Raw genomic sequence first — 6,175 nt, 5'->3', positions numbered from 1 at the left:
TAAAAAATAAAATTAAAAAAAAACAAAGAAAGAAAGTGTACTATGGCCCAAGAACTGTTGTGACCACTTAGAACTAAGAAAGTAAGTTTCTGCAATTAACTTCTAGAAAGAAGTTGAAGATGAGAAATCTGTATATTCAACCACTGCCAGGGCTATCTATAAACTGAGCATGCAGATTGATCATTTAGAGAGCCATATTTAGTAACACACTCATCACTTATCATCAGAAGATCTTTAGCATGAAAATATTCTGACTCCAAGGGAAAGGCATAAGGTAAATGGCTAAGGAGAAATTTGTAGCACTTTAGCTATGAGAATAGTAAAACTAAGGTCATTTGGAGAGGAATTTCAGGCTTCTCTGGTATTTACAAAAGGTCAGCTGGGTCTGAGTTGGTTAAATACTGACTTTCTTAAAACATAACTTATACAATCACTTACAAGGGCTCAAGTTTAGATGTTCACTGCACTTAGTTTAGTGTCCTGCTGCCTTGGTAGTTAGCAGCATTATGAATCATTATTTTTATAAGACAGAAGCTAGTTATTATTTTTATAACCCAAGCTAGCACTGAATTTATAGCAATCCTCTTGACCCTGCTCTCCAAATGATGGGACTATAGGGGTGTGCCACTTCTGTGAATCATTTTTGAAGAAGGGATTCTGTTTAGTTTTTGTTTTTCATCTTGTACCAAGATTTCTAAGTTAGATAATCCCTGCTGGGTCCATGGCACCTGTGACTCAACTGACCTGCCACATAGGCTAACCTAAGGCACAATTATTTCTAATAGTTCCCCTACTTTATGACTACCCTGCAACCTCTTATTTATGTGCCTTAGTATGTTGTCCTCTCCTATGAGATCTTGAAGAAAATGAAATTATGAATCCTTTGGCTTAAAGTAGTTTTAATATACATCTTATATAACCTTTTAAGGAGTTCAGAGTGTGTATACACAAGGAAAACAATGTCTCCAGGGCTAAAGTGGTGAAAGTAAGAAAGGTGGCAGATGTCTGTTCAGAGCATAGCCTGTTATTATTTCCACAGCATGTTGGTGATGCACGTAGTGAGGTGCTTTTTACAGTGTGAGAAGAGTAATTGGGTTTCTGTAAGGTAGGGAAAAATGACTTGGTATGGTTTGAGCATACTTCTTAAGGGTACATTGGTGGACTTAAAAAAAACATATATATATATATATATATATATATATATATATAAAACTTTCCACTACCCCTGCTCCCTAAGAATAACTTCAAGTGAAGCAAAATTTCACTCAAAGTAAATTCCCTAAAACAAAAGGAAAAACGGAGTAATATTTTTTGCATTAATATTATAAAGAACAAGAATCCTTTTGAAGAGAAGGGAGCTTAGAAAAGTTGACACAGTAATTTAGAGCAGGGGTGGAAATGATGAAATCTTGATTCACAGGATTGGGATATTTCCATTAAATTCTATTGCATAATTGTAAATCAAAAAGTTTCAAAAAGCCTTTGAGAATTTCTATTAAATGGCACCTAAATAAGCTTTCATAGTTATTCATAACAAAGCTCCTTAAATAGTAAATTAGAAAGGTCATATCATGACAACTTTGTACAAGCAAAAACTCCCCTAACATTCATGCAGAGATTTCTTTTTTTTATTTATTTATTAAAGATTTCTGCCTCCTCCCCACCACCGCCTCCCATTTCCCTCCCCCTTCCCCAATCAAGTCACTCTCCCTCATCAGCCTGAAGAGCAATCAGGGTTCCCTGCCCTGTGGGAAGTCTAAGGACCACCCATCTCCATCCATTCAAGATTTCGATCAAACATTTGTCAGGTGCATAGGAGGAGCTCATTGTCAAACACTATAGCTTCTTTTGAAGCCCAAAGCATTCAGTACCTAGAGTCCCTAAAGTATTTATCAGTCCTTCATTTATATCTGACCCGCTAACTAAACGCCTCACTCAGAATAAAAAAAAAAAAAATAGTTGTACTGAGAGCATTGCTTTTATTGGTGCATTTGGTCTTTTGGCATTAAAAACAAATTATTTACTGAAGGTCTATGAAAACCCTGGTGGGATAAAAAAGTCTAGACTGAATCTTTGGCTCAACACCAGAGCTTATGTTCATATTTTAAAATAAAAACACTCAGCACATAGCTTACTAACCACTAGTCTAATAAAATCCCAATAATGGCAAGCAGTGCAAAAGTCCTAAGCTAATGGGAAAGGAAGAATCTGACACTCATTGGATTGGCTGCTTTGTTCCCTCAAACAGAAAAGGGGTGGGGAGTTAAGCACCAAATTTCTCATTTAGTTTGAAGACTGGTCAGATGGTTATAGATTCAGAAACCCTTGTGAAATAACAGTTAAATGATGATGAGTCACAATAGAGAACTTCTTCATGACTTGAAAACATTATAATTTTTGTACCATGTTAATTTATTCTAGTAACTTTTAGTTTATTGAACTCTATTTATTAGACACAATCAAACCTAGTGATTTTCAACATAAAATTCATAACCTTTAAATAATGACTTAGGCCTCAGGGTTAATCCATTTAATAGACAAATAAATAATTCTTTATACTTTTAGTTATCCCAAGGATGGGTTGTTATTCTTTTGGTCCCTGCCCTAGCCACGCCCACTCCCATAATCTCTGACCTGCCAGTAGCCATCTTGGCCATCTTGGGACCCTTCCTCTTTCTGCTTCCTTGGCGTGCGCACGCGTTTTCTCTGTCTCTCTCTTCTTTTATCTCTCCTCTCTCCTTTTATCTCTTTTCTCTGTCTTTCTTTCTCCCTCTTCCTTAATAAATACTTATGGCTATTTCCTGTGTTTATGCGTCTGTTACCTGCCGCCACCGTGGGCCAAGGAAGCGTGCCCTCCTGTAGCGCTTTCTCATGGCGGGCTCCGCCAACCCACCGAGGAAATAATTTTTTAAGAATAACACGGGTAGATTAAAACTTGCAAAGGGAAGGCTCAGCAGTAGAAAATAGGCTGCTCTTCTGGAAGACCTAGATACAATATTCAGCATCCACATGGTGGCTCATAATCTTTTGTAACTCCATTTCTGGAGAATCCAACACTCTAATCTGATTTCCATGTGCATAAACATATATGCAGGCAAGGTACCCATATTCTTAAAATCATTTTAAAATAAAAACAATTATAGTATGATTTTTAAAAATAACAAGCTCTTTTCTTCAGTGGCATAGCCACTGAAAAGTTGCCAGTTCTCCAATAATCGTGATTAAACTCAGTAAATCTTAAACACACAGACAAAAATGATATAAAAATGGAAGGGGAACTTCTTAGAAAGAGGTGTTTCAGCAGAAAGGGGTGGAGGAATGAGAAGATAATGGGAGAAATTATTAAAGTTCATTGTATACACTTATGAAACTGTCAAAGAATAAGTTTATTAACTAAATTAACTTATTAAAAAGCCTTGTTCCATGTTGTCAAAGGCTATTTTCCCCCTCTAACTATTCTCCTTAAATCTGTTAACTTGAACAACATTGACCCTTTGACCAGATGAAAATTCAAAGTCCATGTTTCCAAAACTTGCTTTAAAGACCTTAGCTGTGGGCTGGAGAGATGGCTCAGTGGTTAAGAGCACTGCCTGCTCTTCCAAAGGCCCTGAGTTCAATTCCCAGCAACCACATGGTGGCTCACAACCATCTATAAAGATGCCTGGCGCCCTCTTCTGGCCTTCAGGCATACAGACAGAATATTGTATACATAATAAATAAATATTTAAAAAAAAAAACCTTAAAAAAAAAGACCTTAGCTGTGATTTGCACAATTTAAAGGAAGCCTATAGATCAAACTTTTTTTGGATCAAACTTTAAATGAATTTCTACAGCCTTACAAATTGCATAAATAAGTTTTATCTACAGCCAATAGTTTATATTATTTTAAATTTCTCTCAGATGGGTAATACGCCAAAGTTGTAACATACTTTGAAAGAAGTACATATCAGATGTAAATACCAATAATTGTGTTTCCAGACTACAAAAGAATCTGGCAACTTATTTTCTAACTATACTAAAAATTGTTTTTAAATTTTAACCGATGTTACTAAAAATATGAAAATAAAGTCAATTAAAATAAAAATACATTTGTTTTTAATTTTTGAATGAGTCTAGAAGTCTGGATAAAAGACTTTAATTTAATTAATTTATTTATTTTTGACTATGGTAATTACTAGCAAGAACAGAGTTTAGAATTAAAATATGGATTATAACTTTATTGTCCTCAGAAATAAAGAAAAGGCCTAATTCACTCATAGCTATTATACAGAAAGATATTTTTTCAACATTTTTATTCCTAATTTTTTTTCTGGAGTGTAACATTTGTCTTCCAAAGGTTTAAGTTAACACACACAGGAAATAATTTCTCATTTATTTTCTTTTCTTTTCCCAGGCCTCTGGTAAACTTGGGAGGACACATTATACTACATGGAAATAAAGTGTTTCCCAAATGAAAAAAAAACTGTTTTGAATGCTGACTAAATTCCACAGCAGATTAAAATAATTAACTCATTAACTCATTCATTCATTCAAGTAACAAATATTTATTAAACACTATGCGAAACTCTGACTCTAATTCTCAAGGAATTCAGACTCAAGTGGTGCAGAAAGTAATGCATAAAACAAATATTAATGAAGAGCTGTAAATGTAAAAAGAAACTGTGCAGAGTGTACTGAAAATAGAAGAAAAATAAAAAGGTGGTCATGAGCAAGATCCAGTGAAAGGTATACAGAACTAGACCCAGAAGTTTGAATCGAGTAGTATCAACTGTAAATATTGGATAAAAGAACAATTGATTGAATGTAATTTATAGGACAGGCTTGAATTCAATAACGGGCAAGAGGGTTTCAAACTCCACATTAAGGAAACATGGTAGTGTAGCTTTAAAGAGAGTTGTGACATGTTCATGTTTATATTCAGAAATTGCATTTTCTTAAAATTGGTAGACTAGGGTGGAAAGAAACTAGAAGTAAGAATAACCATTTAAAAGAAGAACTGGAACACTGAAATTTCAGAGATGTAAGTTCTGATGAGCAAGAGAGGCAAGGAATGAGAGAACCAGTTGTCAGTGATCTTTGCAACACTAGAAAGGGTTCCTTGTTTGTGATTATCATATAGGATATTCATATACATTTAACTTAATTTTTATGTAATTGATGAAAGCTTTGTCAAGAAAAGTATTGACTAATTTGATCAAGCCTTATTTTTATGAAATTCCAAATTGCCTATGAGAAACATATACTTTCTCTTAATAAACTGTTAAGGATTTTTTAGATAAAATTATTTCTTCATAATGACTAGAAAACATTATGAAACATCTAGAAAAGTACTAATTAAGAAGTGCGCTAACAGTTCTTTTACATATTGATTATTAGCTAATATTCTATCTGGAATATGGACATGTACTTGGTTAGTATGTGAAATGTTGAAATTAGGAGCGGCGGGGCTGCGTCCCCGGCACCCGGCCGCCCGCATGGCTAGTTTATACCCAGAAATAATTACACGGAAACTGTATTCTTTCAAACACTGCCTGGCCCGGCTAGGTCCAGTTTCTTATTGGCTAGCTCTTACATATTGTTCTAACCCATTTCTAATATTCTGTGTAGCCCACAAGCTGGCTTACCAGAGAGGATCTTAACCTGCGTCTGTCTGGAGTGGGAGCATCATGGCGACTCCTCACTAAGCTTCTTTCTCCCAGAATTCTCTTCTGTCTACTCCGCCTACCTAATTTTCTGTCCTATGAGGGCCGAGGCAGTTTCTTTATTATTATAAGACCCACCTCCATCAGTGAAAGTGTAAATTTTTATAAAATATGGAAAACACAAAGCATAAAAATTTATTGTAAAACTTAGATGATTTAATGAGGATGAACAATATAGTTTGGATGTCGGTGATATATTACACATATCAATTGTTAGGAAACAAATATTTAATTACAGATTTAGAGTTTAGTTACAACTTACCTTTAATTTTTAAATTTGTTAAAGAGACATGTACATTTCATACTGAAAGGAGTATTCCATAGGCCTCGGGGTCGATTACATTGCTCTACTAAAAAAATGTCTATAACATATTCATTATATATACTATGCCAATTTCTAACTGTCTAGACTTTGGTAACCATGTGAATCCTGAATGAATGAACCAGATGGGATTGAGATTCTTATAAAGGTC

General features: G+C 34.7%; 1 pseudogene; it reads right to left on the bottom strand.

Moving 5' to 3' along the window:
* Positions 1-3,894: 3,894 nt before the first annotated feature.
* Positions 3,895-3,991, bottom strand: LOC126512138 (uncharacterized; annotated as a pseudogene).
* Between the last annotated feature and the right edge of the window lie 2,184 nt (positions 3,992-6,175).

This window comes from Alexandromys fortis, unplaced genomic scaffold, assembly GCF_014885135.2.
Source record: "Alexandromys fortis isolate MF-2015 unplaced genomic scaffold, M_Fortis_MF-2015_v1.1 scaffold_95, whole genome shotgun sequence".
Lineage (NCBI taxonomy): Eukaryota > Metazoa > Chordata > Mammalia > Rodentia > Cricetidae > Alexandromys > Alexandromys fortis.
Note: the sequence above shows the minus strand (reverse complement) of the source record. Positions and strands in the feature narration are given on the sequence as shown.